Raw genomic sequence first — 27,499 nt, 5'->3', positions numbered from 1 at the left:
TCTCGCCTCCTTCAAGGTCTGCAACACTGTTCTCAGATGCACCACATGTTCTTCTTGTGTCTTGGAGTATATCAGAATGTCATCCACAAACACCACCATAAACTCATCCAAGTACGGGCTAAATACTTGGTTCATCAAGCTCATAAAGACAGCTGGTGCATTCGTTAGACCAAATGGCATGACAACGAATTCATAATGTCCATACCGGGTCCTGAAGGCTGTCTTCGATATATCTTCTTCCTTCACTCTGAGCTGATGATAACCGGATCTCAAGTCAATCTTAGAGAACACCGTAGCACCTTTAAGCTGATCGAACAAGTCATCAATCCTAGGTAAGGGGTACCTATTCTTGATGGTCACCTTGTTCAGCTCTCTGTAGTCCACACATAACCGCAGAGAACCATATTTCTTCTTCACGAACAAAGCCGGTGCTCCCCAAGGTGAAACACTAGGTCTAATGAACCCTTGGTCTAATAGCTCATCGATCTGCACCTTCAACTCCTTAAGTTCATTCTGCCCCATTCTATAAGGCGTCTTTGACACAGGTGTTGTACCAGGTACTACATCAATGCAGAAATCTACCACTCTTCGAGGAGGTAGCCCAGGTATCTCTTAGAACACTTCACCAAACTCAGATACTACCACAATGTCTGCGACAGTTACTTTCTGATCCACCGACTCCACATGTGCCAAAACTCCTGATCTCATGGCGTTATCAGACTTGAGGCAACGATAACGAAACGCAGGCTCCCCAGGTCTATGAAATGACACCACCATGTCAAAACAATCAATCACATCATGTTGTGGTCTCAACCAATCAATCCCCAAGATCACATCATAGATGTGGTCCGGAATCACAATCAACGAAGCAGAGAACTCTATACTCCCAATCATAATCGGACAAGCCCTGCAGATTGTCTCTAACTCAAGGGACACTCCAAGGGGTGAAGTGGCACATAAGGCGTCCCCAAGAGGTGTAGGAATCAATCCTAGCATCTCTACTACCGAACTAGCAATGAATGAATGCGGTGCTCCCGTATCAAACAGTACTATAGCAAGGTAGTCAAAAAGTGATAATGTACCTTCCACTCCTGTGTCTCACTGACCCACTGCGAACACTCTAGCTTGGCCCGCTGGTAGCTGTCTCTGCGGCCGTTCCTGCCTACCCTGAAGAGGTCGGGTACAATCTCTAGCTATGTGTCCGACTTGCCCGCACCGGTGGCAGCATGTTCTCTTCGGTTTCGGACATGCTGAGGCGTAATGTCCCATCTCGTTGCAGCCATAACACCTTACTGCTGCCAATGGTCTGACTGGTGCAGCCCTGATAGCTAGGGGTGTCGCCCTTGCCGGGCCCTGATAGTGGGGTCTTGGCCTCTTCCATGACCTACCCGTCGGTCCTGAGTGCTCGCTACCTGTACAGATTGCCTTGCCTTTTTCCTTTGCATCTCTACTTCCCACATCTCCTGCTTGTGTCTTATTTGCTTGCTCCAAGCTCATGGCACTCTCAAATATCAACTCCTTACTATTCACGCAAAGGACTGATATCATGGTCTTGTACTCCTGTTTCAGCCCTCGTAAATACTTCTGAGCTAAAGAGATCGCACCCATAGGCCTGACATACCGGTACAGCTGCGAAAATCGAGCATCATACTCTCTAACAGTCATGTCTCCCTGTACCAGTGCCAGAAACTCCAGCTCTAAGTCCTCCTGTACAGAGGGTGGAAAATACTTCTCTCGGAAAATGGTAGTGAAACCTCCCCATGTGAATGTAGACACATCCACTGTCTGTCTCATGCTCTTCCACCAGTCTAGCCATCACCTTTTAGAAAGAATGTAGCTATCTTTCTCTTCTCAATCTCTGTGCACTCTATCATCTCAAAATAAGTCTCCATACCCTTGATCCAATGGTCAACTACCATATGATCTAATCCCTCATGAAAGGTCGGCGCTGACAGTGCACTGATGTCCTTGATCAGCTTCAACACTCGACCATCATCTCTAACCGCAGTAGCAGGCTCAACTTGTTCTTCCTGTGGAGCAGCCTCCTCATACAGGTTCTCCACGTTGCGGACTCGGCCTGCGGTCCTACCTCGACCTCGACCTCGGCCTCTCGCCCATCCTCGGCCCTGTCCTCGGCCCTTATCAGCGTTCATCACCTTTAAACAACGAAACACTTAGTCAATACTTGTGAAGTCTCGAATTCAACTAAAACAGATTCAATAGATATCAACATGAAATTTCAGAACAAGATGAAACATCGAAGTATCATCACAATACTCCATAGGAGACCAAACCATAAGGTATGGCTCCTAAAACACCCGCTACCCAATATCAAAACAATATGAGTACCCATGAGCAGATAACCACCCGTTACCTCACATGCAGGACTATGGCAGACAGACTATAGCTCTAACTGTATCGTAACTTTCGCCCGGCCAAAGGCTAGGTTCCGACTTGCCAAACACGTACAATAATCTCACATCATATTGTACCAAAAATCAAGTCCGAAGACAAATCACATTTTAACAATCTCCATGTTAAAATCACGTACAATAATCACATCATATTGTACCAAAAATCACATGCTCGATAAAATCTTGTCATTAAAATGACATCATCACAATAACATCATGACAGTATATTATATAGCAAACTATATATATATATATATATTTATTTACCATTTATACAATACATATATATAATCCACTATATCATATACATGTCATAATTTATAAACACGTCCGAAGACAAAACGTTTAACAAACTCCATATTAAAATCACATGCTCGTCATCGAAATGACCTATTTCAAATGAATTCATAACAGTATATATCATAGCAAACTATATATATATGTACTCATTACCATTTATACAATATATATATAATCCACTATATTGTATACATGTCGTATTTCAATATTTAAAACTCTTGCAAAAATCTTGGAATCACCGCAAGGGTAGATTCGTAAATATGTGAGATTTTACTCATCTTATCGACTCGAGCGTAATTCCACAATTTCCGAGGATAATTCCTTTTTTTGATTTATCGATCACCTTGAAAAGATAAAAAAAGAATTTAGAAACGTTTCGTAAACCTTTAAATGCCGTAACAGTAATAATCGGTTACTGTTCAGCAATTTTCGGTTTTACGAATTTACTGCTCACTGATACTATTCACTGTTATTGTTCACTGTTACTATTCACGTATTTACTATTTATGTATTAATGTACAAATACACATCCAATACGTATCTCTGTACGAGTACATACTGTTTACGTATTTCTGTACGTATAAATACTATTTAAATGTACGTACTGTCTCAGTAAATAATAATTACTGATTTATCCTTCTGAATTTACTTTTTCCTTTACTAAAAGTAATTTATATTTACAATTACCGTACGTAAATAAAATTTACATTTACCGTACGTAAATAAAATTTACATTTACCATACGTAAATAAATTACAAAATTACCCTTCCAGAAACACTGTTCACGCGCCGCCGCACGTGGCGGCGCGTGGGGTACACGCGCCTCCTCCGGCAGGCCGTGCGTGGGGCCCACGCGCCGACACTAACCACGGCGAGCATCACGCCACCGCCGGGTCCAAACTCTTCTTCTCCTCCTCCTATTCCTTCCCACAACCTTAGTCCCCTCCTAAGCCAACCCACTCACTGCCACGGGCCGCCTCTAGGCGGCGGTAACCCCTCCTCCTCCCACACCTCCGATCTTCACCAATCGATCCAAAAATTCATCAACAATCACAACTAACCCATCAATTACATCAAATCATACCTTAATCGAAGCCAAGAACTCCGATTTTGGTTCCGGAAGAGCTTGGATCGCCGGTGGTATTTCAACTCTTCGGGAAGAACTCGGATCGACGGGGTTCGGCCTCCAAGTTGAAGGCAGGGGGCACCAAGGCGAGGATCGGCGTCGAGAAGCCCTCTTCCGTGCTCGTGCTTCGTCGGAGATGCGCCTAGGATGGAGATGTTTTTCCTGCCGAATCCAGGGGTAGCTGGTGGAGATTCGGCGCTGCATGGGACGGCGTGTCGAGCTCGGGGTCGGTAGTGGAGGGTCGCGCGAAGCTTCCCAGGCCGGCGGTGGGCGACACGGATGAGCGGTGAGGGAGATTGCCGGTGATGGATATTCTGAGGGAGGGAGGGTGCGAATCGGGGAGAGAGAATGGGGAGGGAGGCGGATGGAGGAGAGAGAATGGGTTTCCAGAAATGGAAACCCTAATCACAAAAATGCCCTTTTTATACTCGTTTCCAAAATCGGAAACTAACTTCCGACGTTAATAACTTTCACCTCCGTCGTCCGATTAAAACACGTCACGTGCTCACGAACTCGTATCGACGAGCTCTACAACTTTCGTGATGGAAGTTTTCGCAACCGAGCGACGGAATAAAAGTCGATATTTACGTCGCGGAAACGTAACGTTTTTCTAATTGAACGTTCCGAGAACGTTTCCGTTTCTTTGTTTCGTAACGTCGCAAACAAACACATTCATTCTAATTAAATTACACAACCTGATAGAATCCAAATCAAACCAAATATTGTTCAAAAACTAGGGTTATTACACCCTAAATAGTCAAGATAATAACAGGGCATTGCCCCTCCGGAAGTTCACGGTCATTGACATCGTAGAATTACCTAGGGTCTCGTTCACTCTCAGGTCAACACAAGGAAATAAAACTCACAAATATGCATATCGAGCCTCAATAATAATAATACACAAAAGTGTATAAACGAGACATCGACGATAATAAATAGCAGGTAACAAAAGAAAATAAACAACATATATATAGGTGAAAACCACTAACCCAAAAGATTATGACTCACCCTAATATGGGCAGCTCCCCTTACCTTATTTGAAGAACTGAAAGTTTACGCCCCAGCCCTTGATGCTCCAACTCCAGATAATGCAACGATCCTGAATCCGTCATGAGGTATGTCAATATTGTGTACTAAGGTAAATGAGAGTTTTGACGATTTATCGTTTAAGAGTAAATCTGAGTAGATGAAAGTCAACTAAGTTCGGATAACTCATTTAATCGTTGTAGCTAACTTTATATGACATCAAACAACTTTCGAATAATATTGAGAGCATTTGATAATCACATTAGCTTTTTAATTCTATTATTTTCCAACGACATTCTAGGACTTAAAATATACTTTTCCAATTTTATAAGCTTTACTTAAAATTCAGCAAAATTAAAAGTAAATCTACAAAAAATAATTTAGGTAAATCTTCCTTGGTGAAAGATAAATAATAAATCAGTAAAAGTCCAAAGTAAAACAGTAATATTCTTCCAGGGGCAAAATAGTCTTTTCACATAAATAATAAATCCTAAAAAGGGTAACTTTGTAAAATTAAAAACCCAGGTTTTACCCTGTTCTGTCTCCGAAGTAAAACCAGTACAAAGTCCGGCTAAAATCTGGAAATTTCTAGCTTCAAATCAACATGCAAGGACACAACAATATCTCCAATAATCCCAACAACAAATAGAGGCCAAACTAAGTAACAATTTAACGATAGGAATACAAAAACGAAATCTAGAAACCAAAGTAGGTTGGGTTCTCTACCTCAGCAGATTTTATAGAAGAGAAGATTGAAAACTGACAAGATTTTAGGCTCCATGACGCCGTCTTTCTCTTCCAGAAACTGAATCTTGTTGCTCGCCTTTCCCAAGTCTTCACTTGGTTTGGAAATTAGAATGGGACATCGATAGATTGAATTTCCAGAAGCAGAGACAAGATGATAAGAAGAAAATTGAGATTAGGTTCAGTTTTTGAGAAATTTGGGAAAGAAACAAATTGGGTCTTTATAGAATGTAAGTTAGCTTACCCTAACAGAAAATATTAGAGAGATTGGAGCTTCAATCCTTCACAAACTTCGACATGATCGAAGTGAGCAGAGGTTTCCATTAAAGCTGAAATTGGGTTGCATGTTTAATTTTCTGGTATAAATGAATAGAACATAGAACAAGAAAGATGTGGTGATGGTAGCGTGTTGTGGCTTTGCAGATCGGAGAGTGTAGATGGTGGTGATTAAGTTGAACAAGTGAAGAAGAGAGCTTTTTCTCTGTTTATGGTGTTGCACGAGTAATTATTCTGTACCCGCCACACCACGTGGCACTGTCATGTGGTGTATCCAACCAATCATATTACACCATGGTATAATTAACATGCACGCAGTGAAATGACAAAAATTTATTTACATATAAGAACTAATCAGAAACGATCACAGTAAAAAATGGACTAATAATATTAAATAGGTACGACATGTGTGATATGTGGCGGGTATATATAATAATTTCTCGTGTTGCACCAAAAGAAAGAAGAAGAAGAAAGATAATTAAGGAGTTGGCTCAGTGGAAAAATGAAGAGGTCTGGGCCTTCATGTGAGAGAGTAGATGATTACACAATTTTATTTTAAAGGAAAGTAAAAACATTAGAAAATGATTTTAGACATAAACTTTGAGAGAAATAAATTTAAAAAGGACAAATCTAAATTTTAGCAACATAGGTTAAAATCTAAAATGTACACATATGATTTAATGACAAAGTCGTAAAAATATAAGTCAATATCGGAAAATTATTCCTAGTTGTCGGAAAGTAAAGAAATATTTCTAGGAGTTTACAAAGGAGGTGTTGTGGAGGATGAACCATGGTTTTACGACAAGTCTGTTTTTGCCATATCGTGTTTTTATGGGTTTTTGTGTGATTTGGCAAATGTCCATATCCTCACGTTTACGGTTTCTATGGAAATCTTTTGGCTACCACGTGCAATAATATTGTTAAGAATTTGGTAATTTATTGACCAAAAAAAAATTATTTTGGTTGTTTTGCATAGTTTGTTTATAACGTAGCCCGCAAGGGTGGATCATGTTTATGTTGATTTCTATAAATGCAAGGTCATGTGTCATTCTTTAAAGAAAAAAAACACTTAAACGGTTTCTAATGTGCATGTTACTAAAAATGTATATGGTTAATAGTATTAGCCTAACATTTTGTTTGAGCCCAATTTAACTAAATGTTAAATTCTAAGCGATTTAGCTAAAAAAAAGTTGCAGCCCAAATTATCAGATCGAGTATGATGAATAAGAGAATAATAACAATCTAATGGAACATAACGTAACACTTTGTTAATTGATAATGGAGGCTATATATAGGTATTACATACGGAGTATCCCGAAGAATCAGATATTCATATCTATTACACCAAGGCGTAATCTATACTAATAAGGAAACTTACTTAGGCTAAGACATACATAAGGGAACTAAAATAATTCTTCCGGAACACTCCCCCTTGTGTCGCATGCCTAGGTTGCATGGTGCACATATTGTTGCCTCGGTAAAAACCTTGTCAAGAAAAATAAAAACTTATTGGGTGAAAAACAAAAGCGTGATCGAATGAGAAAAAGAATACAACACACTGTCTACATTTGATAGCATCATGTGAGGTAGACTCCTCCTGAAGTTTACGAAACAACTCCTCCTAATTAGTGTCATAATGGACTACAAAGAACAACGTATACAACGTTCATTACATGCTTCTCAAAAGTAGTCTTGGGCTAATGATTAATCATTAATCTAGCATACATCCTTAAATCATACATGCTATACTTAGCCAAACTTAGATCTTAGGAAACAAGATTGCATAACAACTCAAAACAAGATTTTGCAATGAAAATCAAATTCTCTGGTAGAATGACCTTAACTCACTTAAACAGCCATAACTTCTTCATCACAATAGGTATTAGTGAACTGTAAAATGTTCTGAAAATTAGACACTTGTGGCTTTCCATTGACATAAAATTCACAACCTAATTAGACTGGAGCAGTTCACAGTTCTCTGTCAAAGTTGACTGACTTGCAAATTTCCGGACATAACTGTCCTACTTTGCTAAAACGTTCATAACTCACTCAATACGATAGCTATGAACAAATAGTTGGTGTCCCTGGAAATAGACACATAAACCTTTCCAAATGTACCAAATGCACCATATTTCATTGAGTGAATTGTCATGTAAGTCTCGTTGAAGTTGACCTACGAAATTGTACAGATTCTGATTTGTCACATTTAATGTGTCTTTCATAATGAAATGGGGGAATACATCAATGAAATACTGATTTTGGTTTGAAGCGGAACTGTACACATCCTCTACACTGCCAGTGTCGACTGCTACACCAAGGCGTACATTGATCTTGTTAGAGCTGCTGGTAGCGATGGTGTGGATAGGATTTGTGTTGGTTTACTAAGTGTAGAACTAAACTTATGTCAAAAGAACAATTCAAGTCCTATGACGATGCATAAGCGCATAGTTAATCACATCATAATGAAAGCAATAGTATCTCAATAACACCTACATATATGAATCTATAGCTTATTGAACATCTTCATCAATCTAATTGCATAAGCTCTCCGTGGTCTAGAGGTATTTAATTGAGCAATTAAGGTCTTTCGGGTACTTTCATATATGTGTCAAAATCCCTCTACAGATATGCTATGCTCACTATCATATTCTGCAAATCAGTTTTCATAGACACTACTACTGATCAAGTAGCGCAAAGCAATTATGTCCATAACGAGAGAATATAACTCATCGTAGTCAATACTAGGATAATGAGACAATCTTTACACAATAAGTCCTGCAAATATTGCATGACTTCATCATTCTCATTACACTTACGAACAATGACTAACATAACAAGTTTAGTTCAACATGTATTGATTCTTTCCACTTCAGTCAAGTTGCTCAACGTTGATTCTTTACAACGGAATAAGAGCATAAATAAATACATCATCAATCATAGGAGATCAATCCATTAAAACACGCGCACGTTTATACGATCAATTGAGAGATTTCTTTTGTTCTCTAACATCAACAAAAAGAGTTTGTACCGTCCCACAAAAACTTAGTTAATACACATGTTGAGAAAATATCTCTTGATGATGGGCGAAATATTTGTGCATATGCACCTCACTTCTTTCTGGTTTTTGATTCCAGAGAATAATGGTATACCCCTCTCCCGGGTAAGAGGCAAGACCGAAGGTATGACCCTTACTAGTCCATTTTTATGTTTACCGCCCTTGTTTTGTAGTGCAATACCACGGGCGCCGACAACACCACATCGTATGATGGTGTTGTCGTCGGCTTCATTCCTAATGTCAGGGATGGTGCCAACGGTTCTAGGACAAGGTCATATGAAATTATCTCATATTTCGGGAGTTCCAACCTTACTGGCACATCACAATATTTATGTGCAATCTCGTCACTTTCGCAATATCGGTAAAGTCATTGAGCATCGAATCTTTTGACTTTCTAGAATACGATAATGCGTTGCACTTCTTACCAAGTTAGAGTAGTGCGGGATATTAATGAGACATAGTGCCACACCACGTCAATTCCTAGCGTTAAAACCAGAATGGGAGCATTCAATATGTCCCCCTAACGACGGGAAGTATGTCTCATCAAAGTGACCGTCTGCTAATATAGCATGATAGAGATCCACGGTTGTAGATTAGAAATAACAGACAAGTGTTGATGATTCCTAACTAACCAAAATACTTAAGCATCTCATGTAGACTCATTTGAGATACTAAAATGGAGGCACATAAACAACTTCACCAAATAGGTGTTAGTGAAAAGAACATTAGGACTGTATTCAATAACCATTTGATACGTACTAAACGCTTGGTGAGTTGTGGGTCCGAAACGAATAAATGTCGCTACATGCAACATTACATATCTACATGCAAAGACTGGCAGGTTAGTACCCATAACAAGTCCGAGCTCTGTTGGATCGTACTGTTAATGAACATGAGGAATTATATGTTCAACGACGATCCCAGTAGATATGCAAAATAAAATCATCAAAGGTCTTAGAGGTGAACTCTCCAACGGTATCCAATGATAGAGCATTTTATTAAAACGTCTATAATAAACCCTGTAAAACATCATCGTTAGTATAGAATAAGCAGGGATCGTTCTTTCTGGGGAATTGAAGGGAACTCTAAACTTTTAGTGTTAACAAATAATGGGGGGTTTGGGATTGATTATTAACTACTAAAATAAAACCTAAATTACTATTTACATGATCAACTTCTCTTTAACAAACTTAAACCAAATTTACCATTACACCACATAATTACAAGTTCGAACCTATCATGCATTCTAATTCGACCAATTACATACTTTTTAGACACCAATACAATTAGAGCCTTAGGGGATTATCTAATCATGCAAGATTTCAATTAACATTTAGATTGACTTAGGGCCTAATCTAAATTTGCATGCAATCGAATTCAATAACACTTAGAGTAGAAATCAAACAAGATTACATTTAAGCACCAAATCTTTGTTGGAGACATGTTTCATGTGTGGCGTCACCCACTATGGTTTCACATGCAAATTTCCAGAATTTTTACCACTTTTAATCAACACAAACCGAACCTACTTAGGGCATGATTCGATTTGTGTCAATATGGTTGATGAATCTAGCACTCAAACACAATCTTAGGGATTGCATCCAACCGCTAAATTCATATGCACATATCTGAAAATTATCTAAAAATATGAGAAAGATGATTAGAACACAACAATAGAAATACAAACTCATTAATTATAAGAACATAGATTTGGCATAGTCTCAAAAAAATATCAAATACAACTGAAATTTAAAACAAATACAAAACCAATATTTCCACATAAACAACAACTTACAATCTTCATAGACAAAGAATTGTAGATTAACACAAATAGACGAAGCCATGGAGATGAGTTGCGAGAATCACACGTTGTAGGAACCTTGGAGGTGTGTCTTCAATGGTGAAACTCGGTGGAGATGATGATGGTTTTGGGGTGGACGGCTTGGCATTATTGTGAGGGAAGTTTATGGTGGTGTTTTGGTAGAGTTTTAGCTCTTGAATGCAAATGAGAAGTGATGATATTTGAGAGGTGAAGCCATGTATATATAGAGGAAAGATGAAGGGTTTGAAATTGCTTCTTTCTTCCTATAATAATGTCATGCTTTAATCCCTTAAATCATGGAAATTTTTATTCCCTAAAACATGCCATGCTTTAATCCTTAAAACATGGAAAGTTTTATTCCCTAAAACATGTCATGCTTTAATCCATAAAACATGCCATGTTTTAATCCCTAAAACATGCCATGTTTTAATCCCTAAAACATGCCATGCTTTATGCCTTTAATGATCATCTTCTATTTAATTGTTGCATGATTTGGCTCCATCTCTTTTTCTTTAATTATCTCTTCAATCAAATCTGAAAATAAGAAAATAAAATCATAAGTAAGAGATAATTAGTTTCAAAACCTAACAAGGATTCCTAGTCAAACTAGGACTCTAGACCAATTATGCGTTTTTAACTCATGTAAGCACAAAAATGCATCTAATACCGCCCAAGACTCTTACTACGACTCAATGACTCAATAGTACAACAATAAGGGCTAAACAAAGTACAAATTGAGGTAAAAACATGTGAAGAACGTCGCACAAAGTGCTCCTATCATCCAATCGAATAGATTTGAGAGGACGGGAAGGGTGGTAGGCCCTTAGTATGATGATCATAGCTAAAAACTTAGCAAATGCAACATTCCTTGTGGATAACAAAGCGACGTGTGACCAACGCGTCGATGCTCTTAACTTATATCATAAAAATACCAAAAAATGTCTGCATTCGGTTCGATATGGTCCACTAATGTCACCTTAATACTTTGTAAGAATGGAATATGCTCAATTGGAGTCTTCGCATGAGAAAATTTCCAATAAGAGTCATCAATTAAGCACGTTTTGTCAGGAGGCCGTGCACGGGGGGCATGCGGAGCTGTGTATGGGCTGTGCAGGGTAGCTGCAAGGGTTGTAGGGCTGCGGGGCTGCTGGGCTGTGAAGATGCGGGGTTGCAGAGATGCAGGGGTTACAGGGCAGGCAGCAGGGTTGCGTACAACTAATTTTTGAATGTCTTACAAATATATTCCTCTCCATTCTCAACATAAATATTCAGATGAAAATTATTAGCATGTACGACCTTTTAAAACTTAGCAAGGCACGAAGATATAAAACACAATCTCCACATGATATCCGTAAAACAACTACATGCGTCGTAGGACGGTATGAGTGGTTAGGCAATTAGCAAGACACTTGACATTGCCAGGAGACTTCACCACAATAAAATTAAGAGAGTCAATGTCATAATGTTTCTAGACAATACATTGTAGGATATTGCAAGAACGGGGATCGAAACAAAAGAACAATCCCATCAAGTGTATCACATGGCAATATGACTACATTCTTCAACTTAAAAGTTGGAAAAACATGATATTGAAGCAGTTGAATACCAAAAAATTAGAGTGGTAAAAACCATCTAATTGGTGCTGGTGGTCACCAATATTAAAATCGTTTAAGCTATGAAACAACTTAGAGAAAACGAGAAAAGATAACTGAAAAACCATGTCCAAATAACTCAAAACTGAATAAAACTTTGGCGGAAAAACGCTTCAACAAAGAATGTTGGAAATATACCGGAAAATAACGAGAAAATAGCAAAGAATTGCCCGAAAACCAGTGGTGCCGGTGACCGGAAAATCGGCCGGCGGCAGCCGAAATCTGTCAGTTTGGGAGGCTAGACTTCATATCCGACTGGAAGAGCCGGCACTGGTCATTAGTGTTGGAAACACCGGAAATGGACTGAAAGGCGGCCAAAATGAACGGAAATATCAGCAAAATGCCGAAAAAACGTTTTAGAAACGCCGACATTGGTCGGAAACGGTCAAGGAGACCAAACCGACATCAATTTTGACGTTCCGAGGTTCATTTTCCAAATATGAAGAGTCAAATTCACAATATAGTGCTATTAGGGTCTCATGTAACCCAAAAACGGTCAATTTAAGAACCATAACGAGTTGTAAACGTTAACCATTCATGCTAGGTTCAAGACAAATAAAATTCTCAAAAGATTAACTTGTAAACAAGGTATACGAGAAATTTTATTGAATATGCCAATCTTTAAAACAATACAAACAAACTTCCAATTCCAATAGACAACTTAAGCTAAAGTAGAGTAAGGAACATGGCAATACTAACGTCATACTTAAAAAATATTAAGCAGAAAGCATAGACAAATAGATTGACTAATCAAAAATTCATAGCAAACAAATCTTGCATATGAGGTGGGGCGGAGCCTTAGCTTGAGGCTCAAAATCTGCGAACTTGAGAATGAAATAATGTTACGTTTCCATCTCAAATGTTCCCTAAATAGATATAGATACAGGTGCCAAAAATGGCATGTCTTTCTTGGATGTGAAGCATGCATCAAGGTTAACTCTGGTAAAACAATGTCATAAACAGTTATTGAATCACTTTAAGTGTGTCCCATAGAAGTTTGAGATCTTTTGTTAGCAAATAGTGTTCATTCAGAGTAGTATGAATTTCAACTCAAATAAATGAGTACGAAGACTTTGGGATTATTGTCCACAGACATGAGTTTAAAATACTCAAAAATTCAAATAACAGTCGCGATGGCGACGCATTCACAAGAAATTAGGGTTGTATTGGTTTCGAATAAACGAAATAATTCAAGTATATAACATGAATTAGAAGAGTTGTGATGTATATGGTCAGAAAATAATTGATGCATAACAGTGATTCTCATGATCACACCCAAAACAGCAGTGCACTTAGGTGACCACACGAAATCGATTTCTTCCCTTTAAATAATAATGTGACTCCCCCAGGACCGTCACACAAAAAATTCAACAAAGAGGGGAATCATATCTCTCTTTGGTTTCATCGGTGTTATAAGAAAGGCCGGAAAAGAGACATGGAGAAGGCTATTAGCGCCCAATAATTTATATACATATATTCAAAAGCAACAACTTTAAGAAAAGCTTACTTGGTAGTCTATCAAATAGAACACATATAATTAAATTAATCTGCAAATTGATTGTCATGCAGGAAAGTTGCTTGATGAATTCCTTTTCCTTGTTGATCTTCGTACTGATGTCATAAATTGCTCTTGAGGAATGTTCATCTCTAGCATGCATGTCATCACAATGGTACGACGATTAATCATTTTTCTGGGTCAAGATCGACGACAGAAGGGCGAGTCTGGGACGATGTTAGAGTTGACGACCAAGGCAAGTGAGGCGGCAGTCGAGGGCGCCCACGACCCTAGGGGTCAGATGGCGACCGTGCTAGGTCATGGCGGGACAGTCGCGGAGGCGATGAGAGGAGGATCGGTGATGACATGTGCTGTCGTTCCGGGCTCAACGTTGGGGGAAACCATATCGGCGGTTTCTTGGGAGCAAGGTGTCGTCGCCATCGGGCTTGAAGCTCCGGAGGACTGGGTTGAACGACGGAGGAGGTTGTGCGGCGTTGCTGGGTCGTCGTCGATGCCACAAGCTGGTTGGGTTGGACGGACCAGCGTCGGAGACCCTGAAGGAGGTCAGATCGGAGAAGAAAGAGGCTTGGGTGCCCATAATAAATTATCGGGTGCCCATAGCAAATTCATTATCTTTTTTTCTTTCTTCCGACAACTATTTTTCAGAAACTGATTTATTTTTCCGGTGATACAAAGAAAGAGGTTGCTAGGAAAAAGATTTCAGGGCTAGGGTTTTATTTTTCTGGTGGTGACCACGTTGCTCAGATACTTTAAAACAAAGTGCATGATAACGTGATCAAGTATGATGAATACGAGAATAATAACAACGTAATTGAACATAATTGATTGATAATGAGGCTTATATACATGCATTACATACAGAGTATCCCGATGAATCAGAGATTCATATCTATTACATTAAGACGTAATCTATAATAATAAGGAAACATATTTAGGCTAAGACACATATATGACAATAAAGTAATTCTCCAGGAACACTATCTTTATTATTTTTGTTTTACAGGATCTGTGGATTCCTATTTACAAAAAGAAGTTGTTCGCCAATTCAGCAAGAAAATGAGATTCCTTGTTGTAATCAGAATCAAACTCTCTAACGGAATGAAATCTATAATCCTTGAAAAAGAATGAATCATTGAAACCCTAATTTTACCACTATAGAAAGGGGTGAAGAGCACAAAAGAACAAACAACTCTCAACACATTTGCTAAACAAGACCCCTCATGAAAATCATATTCAAGTCCTCTTAGAGGAAAACCTGCGAACAACATCCAAACCGCTAATGTAATAACCCGATTTCTCGGATTCAATTTGTATGAATTCTTAGAATTGAATAAATTTAGAAAATTTAATAAATCGCATTTTTCACTTCACGACAATTTCAAATCGAAAACGAAACCGTCTTTGGAAATTTAAATTGGAAAAATGTTACGCTTATGCGATGCTGGAGTCGACTTTTACTCCGTCGCCCGAAAACTTCATTCACGAAAGTTGTAGAGCTTGTCGATATGATTTCGTTGACACGTCATGCGTTCTAATCGGACGTCGTATGTGAAAGTTATTAGCGACGAAAGTTAGTTTCTGATTTTGGAAAATGTATAATAGGAACTTTAAGGAAATTAGGGTAAGAAACCCCTCCCCGCCCCCTCTCTCTCTCCTTCCCCCGCAGCCCTCCCCCTCTCTCTCCCCGACCCTCTCTCTCTCAAAATCGTCTCCGGCGATCTCACAACCCAGGCCTCCGTGGCTCTCACCACCGGTCCCTAAGGCTCCGCACGATCTCCAGCTGCCACCCACGGATGCATCACGTCGCCGCTTGCCGTAACGAAGCTCAATTGCCTACTGGAAGATCATGTGCTTCGCTGCCGTCCAAGCTCCGCCTCCGGCGACGCAAGCACTCAGCGACCGTCCCTCTCCACCGCTCCTCACCCTCCGACGCCTTCTGCGATTGATTTGGGACTCAATTCAAGACGCATCACATCCTCCCCAAAAATCGACCCCGTCGGCATCTAGAGCTCCTTCGGTGACTTCCCGGCGGTCCAATCTAGGTATGGAAATGCATTAATTCGACTATTGTACCTGTTGTGTGTGGATTTTGTGTTGATTTGAGGAGTTTCGGAGGAGGAGGAGGAGGGGAGGTACGTACCGCCGCCCTAGGTGGCGCGTGAGGGAGAGTGAGATGGGTTAAAGACGGCCTTAGGCCGTGGAAGGGTGGAGGGGAAGAAAATGAAGGGTTTTGGGCGGCGGTGGGCGAGCTACGCGCTAGATTTGAAAGTGGCGTGTGGGCCCCACGCGCTGCCACAATAGCGGCGCGTGAACCCCTTGCGTCGCATGAACAGTAACTTCCAAACACTAAATATTTGTAAAAAGTGATTTCTGATCGGTAAATATATTTGTAAAAAGTGATTTCTGATCTGTAAATATAAAAAGTAATTATGTACAGTAAAAATGTAAAAGTAATTTACATACATTAATTGTAAAAGTAATTTACATACATTAATTGTAAAAGTAATTTACGTACATTAATTATAAAAGTAATTTACGTACAGTAATTGTAAAAGTAATTTTCGGAAAGGTAAATTGGTGATTAGTATTTACTGAAATAGTATTTACTATGGAATAGTACATTAGTGTACATGAATACGTAAATAATATGTACATATACATTAAAACGTGAATAGTATTTACCTGAACATTAATTACGTAAAACCGTAAATTGCTTAACAGTAAAACAGTAGTACGGATTCGGCATTTGAGGTTTTACGTAACGTTGTTTTAACCACTTTTTATCCAATCTAGGTGTTCGACAAAACAAGTAAAGGATTTGCTTTCGGTATTGTGGAAATTACGCTCAGGAAAATAAGGTGAGTAAATCTCACTATGACGATTCTACCCTTGGCGGTGATTCATAATTACGCTTTATTTTAAAAGATCGAACTATGATATGTATATGATATAGTGGGCTGTGTATGTGTATAAATGGTAAAATCGATACATATATATGGGTTGCTATATTATATACTGTCATATTTCTATTTCCAAATGAGTTATTTATAGCATTGATATTTTATTTTATTTGAGCATGAGTTATTTAGTTTTTGGTACAATAACATGTGAGGATTGTTTTGTACATGGTTTTAATTTGAGTTATGTTAAAACGTTTTTCTGTCTTCGGACGTGTTGGCATGTCGGAACCTAGCCTTGGTCGGGCGACAGTTATGATTCAGTTAGAGCTATAGTCTGTATGCCGGTGTACTGCATGAGGGGTAACATATGTGTTACTTGCTTATGAGTACCCATATTTTTGGATATTGAGTGACAGATGGGTTGCCCAATGTCTGACAGCATACTGCATGAGGGGTAACAGATGAGTACCTGGGTCTCATGAGTACCCGTATTATAAATGTATTTGGGTAAACAGATGGGTTGCCCGATTTCTCATGAACACTTATATTTTCAGATATTATTAGACAACCAGATGGGCCGTCCCGTGACTCATGAGTACATTTATAATTAAATGTTTTCAGTATTTTTCTCTCTTGTATTACTATGCGTGATACATTGTTGTTTTAGTCATACGAGCTGCACAGCTTACCAGGTTTGTGTTTACAATCCTTGTGCACCTATTTGATGGTGTAGATGATAGTTTTGCAGGTGTGGATTAGTAGAATTGGAAGACTACTCTGAAGATTTCGAAGTTCCTTTATTTTATTTTGTGGTGAGGATTGAGATGATTTTACATTTCTATTTGATATAATACTTGAATTATAAATTGGTTTTGTAATAATCAATTCGACTGGGATGTACTATGATCTTAGTAACGATACGATGTGACTATAAGATTATTTCAATTTATTGAGATTTTTTTAGAGTTTTTCATGGCTTCAATTTTGAGTTAACACTTGAAATTTCGGGGTCGTGACAGCTAAAGACCTCACATCCTTAGCAACCTAGTTTTACCTATTAAAGCTTTGCTTACTCACACAGTCACACCGTAGTAATTAAGTATTAATAGCAACTCAAATTGAGACGTGAAAGAATGCTTGGACATACCATGCCTAGGCGACCTACACGTCGTACCATGCGAGGTCACAATTCTCATCCTCATTACATTTGTTGTCATTAGAAGTTAAGACATCGCAATCACATTTAACAGACTCTTGTACACAAGTATTGGCATGCCTACACACATACACATGCTCGAATTGTGATTAGCTAAACTCACATGGAGTGCGAACACATTTTTACCAACATGAGATTTTGAACTCTATAGGTCTATAAGTCATTCTAGACTTGGATGGTCCGTACGTACCATATGATTTTATAGTGTTTTACAATAAAATAGGTGAATGTTCGGTCTCTAGAGAAAATTGATGTTATTGCATGATTTTCTTCTTTGGGTTACCATTTACAGTATTTGTTTCATTTTCTTGGCAGACTAAAATGCACTTAATTCTGAGAAGGGAAATTCTTTGCAAATGGTTATACATGCATGCATAATCTATCTCTCATAAAATAGCGATCGCTTCACAACAATTAAGGAATTGATGAGAAAATGGCAAGGTCATTCAAACTCGCTCTCCAAGTTCCCCGCATTCTACTTCGTCCATTCCATAACAAACTTCAAGGACACATAACAAAAACTCATCCATCTCTGACTCTCTCTTCCTCTGATCCGAACAATTTTGAAGGCTTATTTCTCTTTCTATGCCACCTGCTTTCTTCCACCAAACAACTCTTCAATGGGAGGCAGCGGCAACAAGTTTGACGATTCCGATAAGATCAAGCCTTCACCTGCCGGCACCCATATGATAGGTTTCAGAGCCACCATCACTTGGGTTTTCCTCATCTTGTCAATGCTTTATGTTCTTTATTCTTCCAACCACCTCCTCAACTCTCGTGATTGTTCTACCCCTGTAAATGTCTCCATTAAAAATCATCTTCAGACCGTCACAAATGTCTCTTCCAGTAATGATGTTAGTAAACTTGAGTTACAAGGCAAACAAAAAATAGGACAGGAATCCAAAGAAATAGTACCTTCACGTCCACAACAACCTTTCAAATTTGATACAGGTTTAAAACACATTGTGTTTGGGATTGCAGCCTCGTCAAATTTGTGGGAACAGAGGAAGGAGTACATAAAACTGTGGTGGAAGAAGGAGATGAGAGGGGTGGTTTGGTTGGACAAAAAGATGAGGGTTTGGAGCAATGAGGTATTACCTGAGATTCGAATTTCCGGGGACACCAGAGGATTCAAGTACACAAATCGGCAAGGGCAGAGATCGGCATTGAGGATTTCGAGGGTGGTTTCAGAAACACTAAGGCTTGGAATGAAGGATGTGAGATGGTTTGTGATGGGGGATGATGACACTGTTTTCGTGGTGGATAATGTGTGAGAATTCTTTCAAAATATGATCATAACCAGTTTTATTATATAGGACACTCATCTGAGAGTCACATTCAGAACATATTTTTCTCGTATGGTATGGCCTTTGGGGGAGGTGGATTCGCCATAAGTTATCCATTGGCAGTGGAACTTGAGAAGATGCAGGACCGGTGCATCCAACGATATCCGGCATTATATGGCAGTGATGATAGAATGCAGGCTTGTATGGCTGAGCTAGGAGTTCCTCTCACCAAGGAAGCTGGATTTCATCAGGTACATGGTATAACCATTTACTTGCTCATCAAGCATTTACATGAGGCATTGATTGTCACATTCCAATCACATCTTCATATGATACTACTTTTGATCAGAATTTTATACATGAATTGCATTGTATGATCTGCTTTTGCAGTCTATAATATCATAAGTCGTCTCGGTTATACAAAATTAAGGTTATGTATCTGTTTCTTGTACGCCTGTGCAGTATGATGTGTATGGAAACCTAGTAGGCCTCCTGAGTGCCCATCCTGTGGCTCCATTGGTGACTCTTCACCACCTTGATGTTGTTGAGCCGGTATTCCCACGCATGAGCCGTGTCAAAGCACTTCAACATCTATTCCAGTCTGTAGAGTTCGATTCGGCTAGTATAATGCAGCAATCAATCTGCTATGACAAAGATCATTACTGGTCCATCTCCGTTTCATGGGGCTATGTAGTTCAAGTCATCAGAGGAGTAATGTCTCCAAGAGAACTAGAAACACCCTCAAGAACCTTTCTTAATTGGTACAGAAAAGGTGATTTCACATCATATTCATTTAACACTAGGCCTGTGTACAGGGACCCTTGTCAAAAACCATTCCTTTTCTATTTGGCCACAAATCGCCTTCATAGAGATAAAAATAAAGTTTTTGGTTTCTATGAGCGTGAGAAATCTCCATCTCCTCGTTGCCGTTGGAAAATGGCCTCCCCAGATACAATTGATACCATCATTGTCTTGAAAAGGCCAGATCCTGTTCGTTGGGAAAAGGTAAGATTTCAAAAGACATGAATGTTTGTTGAATGTAAATATATGCGAGTTATGAAAGATGGGATACTTGTTCCTATGTCCCAACGTGTATGTTGATGCTATTACTAACATGTTACTGACTGAAAGAAAACTTGTTTTGCAGTCACCAAGGAGAGACTGCTGTAGAATTCTTCCATCAAAAAAGAATTCGACAATGTTTCTATGGGTAGACAATTGTCGAGAAGGTGAGATGAGTGAGTTGTAGAAGCAATGGGCAACATCTCTTTGACCTTTTTTGGCACCTGTTTCCAACTTCGAAGATTCTCGAGGCACATAGAAATGAAATTAGGGGGAATGTTTGAATGAAAAAAGAGTACAGAAGGGAAAAGTTTTAGCTGCTGGTCTACAAGAGAAAGAAATTTTGGTCATACATTTCATCAATCATCGAAGATGACATCTAGAATAGGAAATTTTGTTGCTATTACTCTCTGTGTAAACTTGATATATCAAAGCACATCATTCGCTGTTGTTAACTCTGTAAACTTCAGTTACAGCTTAGTTTGCTAGTACAATGTCACATCATCTATCCACATCTTAACCGCCTAGTTTTTCATGAATCACAGATAGCCTCAGACTGTTTACACCTACCTACTCATTTGACTTCTGGATTCTGTGATCTCAATCCCAACATACAGGATTCACAGTAATAGATTCCTTAAAAGCTATTTTGTTACTGATATGAAAACAAAACTGTTTTTTCAGTCACGTTTACTTTCACCAGTGAGCTTCAATGACATTCTTGACTGTGAGATTCTGTGAAGCTGGACTCACCGCCTCAACTCCAGTGACACTGTTGGCTGTGACATTCTTAGTTTGCTTACTCATCAGTTGAGCTGCAGTGACCCTCTTGGCTGTGAGATTCTTAGTTTGCTTACTCGGCAGTTTAATCTTACTGACATTGTTGGCTGCGAGATTCTGACTTCGCTTACTGGCCAGCTGCGCTTCAGTGACATTTTTGACTGTGAGACTCTGCATTTGGTTAGTTACCGGTTGAGCTTCAGTAACATTGTTGACTGTGAGATTCTGTGGATCTGCATTCACCAGTTGAGCTACAGTGACCTTGTTGGCTGTGAGATTCTTAGGTTGTTTACTCGCCAGCTGACTTTTGTTGACATTGTTGGCTGCCAGTTTCCGACTTCGCTTACTGACTACCTGAGCTTCAGTGACATATTTGACTGTGAGACTCTGAGGAACTGAACCCACCAGTTGAGCTTCAGTAACATTGTTGACTGTTATATTCTGAAGAGCCTTATTCAGCAACTTAACATCAGTTCCATTGGTGACAGTGAAGTTCTGAGGAACCAAGGCTAGTAGTGACGTTGTCTCAGCTGCCAGGAGTGCAATACCAATTCGAGTGTTGTTGAGAAGGAGTGGTATATCAGTTTCACGTATTGCAGTAATTTTACCATCTATTCTCACGACTTTCACTGTTTGCAAACAAAGACACAGAAAAGTAACAATTTAAGACCTAATTAACTCAAAAGAGAAATATGGTTTCAGACTATTCCAACTTCATGTACATTTGCAGCTCAGCTATCAGACAACAGAATAAAAAGAAAGTAACAAATAAAATCACAGACCAAATTGCCATTTCTCAAAACAATCAGAGCAAGGAGTCAACCCCCCTCCTCTTCTTCCCAATAAACAAATACACAGATACTAGTCATCTTCCCAAAGTCCCAAACTGTAAGTCATATTTTTACAGCCTCATAAATTGCATCTTTCCCAAAAATAAAAATCAAAGCAGCAACTGTGGTTTCCTTCCAAGAAACAAAATGAACCAGAAAGAGCAGGAATTAAAATGAATCCCCAGAAATCCAATCAAGTATTCCTCAGAAACTAGATACGCCAATTTACCAAACCAAGAAAGACAAGTAAGTCCAATTCTGTGATAACTCAAACTTCAGCCTCAATGAACTTAAGGATATTGAAATAACAATGTACAGTAACTCAGCAGGATGATGAAACAAGAAACTATCGAGACAGATAAAGAGTATCAAAGCGAAGAACCCAAAAAAGTTGAAACACTGTGCACCAAGAAACTGAAATTTCAGAAGCAAATGGTTGAACAAATAGTACCCATTTTCACAAACACCAATCTTTTCTCACAACAGAGAACCAACAATCAACCTTCAAAGAAAAATAAACAAGAGAAAATCATCAAGCAAATAAACCCAATTGAGCTGAAACACTGTGCACCCAAGAAACGAACTATCAAAAGACAAACAGTCGAACAGATGGTACCCAGTTCACATATCGCCAATTTACTTAAACAAAATAAAACCAAATGAAATTGAATCAGTCATCAAGAACATAAAAAAAAACCCCATCAAGGAAATGAAGCGAAAACTCCAAGATAATCGAGCTACATTGCTCCAAGAAACAGCCGATTAAATTCTACCGACAAAACCAACATGGAATCAAACCAATCAATCATCAAGAACAAAGAAAACCCACCATGGAAATCAAATCATTTGCTCCAAGAAACAAACTTTATCAGTAAAATCTCACACCCAATTTCGATTCAACACGAAAATCAAAGAAAGCAAAAAGTGTTTAAAGAACCCAAATCCTCAAGAACCAGAGAAAGCCATCAAAGAAATCAAGAAGGGTTTTATACCTGTGAAAGAGAACCACCAGAGGACGAAGAAGCAGAGAACCACCACAGAAGTCAAGGCGCGAGCCAAGTTATCCGATGACCACCATTTCTTTCCGGCGATGATGACACGTGTCTGATGGCTCTCTAGGTCGGGGGCCAGGTAATCGTCATCGCCGATGTCCACGACGTGTTCTTCTCGAGCCAACGAAGACGAATATCTCTGCTGCATTTTTTTCCAGGGTTTCTCTGAATTTTGGTTTGTGTGGGTTTCAGGGTTTATGAGTTGGGGCTCTCTCTCTCTCTCTCTCTCTCTCTCTCAGAGTTGGTTGGCCCTTCTAGTAACAACTTTTTTGGCGCCAAAATTCAGATCACGTGTGGTTGCACGTGAGTTAAAATGGGCCCTGTGCACTGCCCAAGTCCAAAAGGTTTGTGATTTTGGTTTGTTATTGAGCTTGTAGCCTTGTAATGTGAGTCTGAAGTTTGTCACACTTTCTGCCTTGGTGTAAAAATGTACATCAAAACTATTTTTTAGTTTTTTGTGTGAAACAATCAAAACTAGTTTTTAGGTTAGATAAAAAAAAATTAGTTTTTAGGGTTTGGCCAAGACCTGATTGCTTTTAAATGTGTCGTGTTCGTATTTAACAGTCTATTTACCACTTCTATCTAAGATATTAAAAAGAAAAAGGAAATGGAATTAACAGTCTCTCAACTCGTGTATAAGGGCCAATTTGATACATAACAACATACTACTAGATGATGAGATTGTTAGTTTGGTATTGCAAAACTTTTAGTTGGATGTGATCCTTCCACCAAATCATAACCGTAGTCACAATTGGTTGTGATGTACTCTGACTAGCATTCAAATATCCTTGTTGGTTGAATCACTTAAGTATGATTATGTGTATTTATGTGTGAAACTACCTACTCCCAAATATAGGAGGTCAAGTTTTAGCAAGGGAAAGTGTAGAGTATCGTACCCAAAGGATTGGGGGAAACTCAACTCTAACTAGATTTCCGCAAGAAAAACTAGAAAAACATGCATTCTAACTTTTTACAAGTTCACAATATTAGCCCTTTGGAAGCTAAGAATAATGAAGATGTTATTAACAAGTGGTAGTGAATCGACTTGGTTGATTTTAGAATTAAGCTAAGCAAACTAATTATTGCACAAAAACAACAAGGAAAGGTAAATGTAAAAAATAGAATCAAAAGAGGAGTAGAGACTTAGGCATTGCACCTAGCCTTACTCATGCACAAATGTAACTCAAGATTAATGCATAACATGTTTGACAAACTTCCCCCTAGTGCTTTAGTGAAGCTACCAAGAAACCAACTAATCATGCAATTTAACAAAGTCTTTTGGAGCCAAATTAAATCACAAAACTTTAGTCTCAATTATATTACCTTAACGTAGAAGTGAGCTATGTACCACAAGCATAACACCCCCTTAGAGTAATTACACTCATGGCACAAGCATTAAGTTCAAGGTAAGAAATTCAAGCAACTTAATATTTCCCGTAAGAAACACTAAGCCACCACCTAAAGGCTACCCATGCTCACGGATTCAAGAAGTTGTCAAGTTCAAGTTCCGATTCATTAATTATCTAACATGTTTCTAGGTGACAAAACTAGCAACACATTTAGTAAGCATTTTAAGTGTAGAAGCCCATAGATTCAACATGCATCAACATCAATTAAAAGTAAAATGAATTCATTAGCACATGAGTTTGGCTAGGGCTAGCCTAGCCTCAAATCCAACTACTCACAACCCATTAAATACAACAAACCCTGGAAAATGAAATACATCAAAAGAGAAGTAGAGTAAAGAGAGAAAAGATTACCAGGGGTTTGGTACAAATGATACCAAACCGTACCTCTAAAGGTTTACTATCCACAAAGATGTAATAAGAAAGAAAATGCTTCTAAGTATGGTATTAATGGGTTCTAACAAAATAAGAACTCCATGAACACCATAATTTATCCACACAATCTAAGAACAAAGAACAAGGGTTGAGAAAGAGTATGAGTAGAGGATGAAGAGAGTGAAGTGACCCAAATCTATGAAACAAGTTTGTGATTGATCAGGGTGTAAATGATCTTTAGTTTTTGGTGAAAACTCAAGACACTTTATACTTTTCTTTGCACAACTTGATATCTATGACTTAGGCCTAAGAAAACTATGTTAAAATTATGGAAAATATGAAGTTTTGATGGAGTTTTAGTGTGGTGAAGGAGAATGCACGACTTTGGGAAGAATGAGGGTATTTAAAGGCCTTAAGGTCACAAATGAATGGTGGAGATGTAAGGGGATGAATGGCTAGATATGGTGGACAAATGTGGAAGCACAAATTGTGGATCTTGTTTTTGAAATGGTCCCCTTCATTTGTCTTCTTCTATTTTTAAATTTAAATCCTCAATTTATGGAGCACAAATTGTGGATCTTGTTCTTGAAATTGTCTCATTCATTTGTCTTCTTCTATTTTGAATTTAAATTGTAAATTAAAATTTACAATTCATAATTCACCAATATGCTTCATTGACTTATTGACTTTAACCACCACCATTTCCGGCAATCACCTTCACATCGCCGGAGTTTAACCGGCATTTTTCCAGCGTTGACTTTTGTTTTCTTGTGAAATCTCCACATTTGCTCTTTTTGGCTTGAAACTTTCAACCGAATCCATAATGTGCGCTAAATCCACTATTCTTGACGTGTTTCCGATCATTTGCACATTTTCCTAGCATGAGTAGGAAACGTAATAAGAAATAAATAAATATACAAAAATATAAAGAAAAAGAATAAAAATAAGGCAAACATTACTAGGTTAATATTAACCTAACAATCATATTGTCATCAATTACCCTAAGCCGCCTAACATCTGCCTAGGGACTGCCTTGCCACCATTTTGTCCCGCTAGGCGCTTGACTTCAACAATATTGATCGCCTAGATGATTTATTTTTATTTTGTTTCAAGAACAAAATAAAAAGTATAGATGAACAAGGTAATTGATGTTTTTGTTCATCTTTCTAATCACGTATATATGTTGCACAGTATTGAATGGAAGGAATTATTTCGAGAAGAGGGGATGTGTACAATTTTGATTTAAGTATTGGAAACATTCATAAGAAGAAAGCCAACACCAACATATGAGATGTCTATTGTCTGAAGCAGGGGCTTGCGGATTCGTTATCATCATTCGATGTGGCCACTGAGGTTGTGGATTCCAATTTACTCGGGACAGATGGTCGTGAGTTAGTCTTGCCAATAGTGAGCATAGAAGAGAGGATGAATTGGAAGATGCTTTAGTCAATAAAATCAAGATCAGATTTTTCAAGGTGGATGCTGCAGTAGGTGTGGCTTTGAACCCTTCTGTTGTGATTTACCTGCTTTAGCAGCCGAAGTGGATCATTTATACAACACATTTCATGGGGCCTTTACACAAGTCAGACTAATTGTGTGCAAGTGAAAGAGCAACAAGTTAATCAGTTAATGTGCAAGTGTAACTGGGTTTGAGATTGTAGTTTTACTTTTGTCAGCAGATAGCTTACAACTTCTACCCATTTTAACGTCATGACCACACTTTTTAATGACATTTTAAGTTTTACTCGATGCACTAAATTCCAGTGTAACGTCATGATTCAAAGATCTTACAATTAGTCATCAAGGTTTATCAGATCCAAATCCGGCAAGTGCATTGTTTGCTTACCAAAACTGTAGCTGTCTATGACTGTTACTGAAAGTAAGAATGGTACCAGAAGAAGAAACTGGTGATTTCTGTTACAGAGTTGTGTTTCATGTAACCCAAAAATTTCATTACTCTAGCGCTCTAGCACAAGGCATGCGTGAAACTCAATAACTACGTAAGGTTCAACAACACTTCTTCATGAGCAAATTGAAGACTCCCACTACTCCAATGTCATCAATATGGTACCATTCCCTAGATCTTTTAGGTTTTTAGGAATAGGCCATGCACATTGCCCAGGATGCCAACCTTTCCTGTGCTTCTTAATTACTAGCAAATCAATTATGAATTGCCTTCACGACTACCCTGGTTTAATACAAACACCAATGGCAATCAAGTTTGAAACGGAATTCAAACTTTGAACACAAGTTTTCTTCATCACATCCTATCACCAAATTCTGCCCAATTTTGACAGCAACAAAATCATCATCTAATCCTATTCTGTTATGTTCTACCCGAGTTCGAATCTAACATTCCCCAACTGTCAGTTGAAGCCTGACATGATTTCTTGTCATATGACATTAAGTACCACATTACATCCAATTTTTCAAGTAAACAATATATCTCTTCCGTGGTACCGTATTGAACTGAGTCACTTCAAGATCATTCATACACTTAATGGCTCAATAGCACAGATTTTGTATCAAAAGTATATATTGGCATAATCAACATCTCACCTTATGTACTCGAGGTGCTTTGATATATACACTACTGTTTGGAGATGCTTGGGTTTAGGGTAACTACACTCAAAACCCAAGGTCACACATGTACAACTCAAT

General features: G+C 38.6%; 1 pseudogene; it reads left to right on the top strand.

Moving 5' to 3' along the window:
* Window positions 1–18,667: 18,667 nt before the first annotated feature.
* Window positions 18,668–20,582, top strand: LOC126787377 (uncharacterized; annotated as a pseudogene).
* Window positions 20,583–27,499: the final 6,917 nt, after the last annotated feature.

Source organism: Argentina anserina, chromosome 3 (genome assembly GCF_933775445.1).
Source record: "Argentina anserina chromosome 3, drPotAnse1.1, whole genome shotgun sequence".
NCBI lineage: Eukaryota > Viridiplantae > Streptophyta > Magnoliopsida > Rosales > Rosaceae > Argentina > Argentina anserina.
This window is presented reverse-complemented; position numbering and strand designations above follow the sequence as displayed.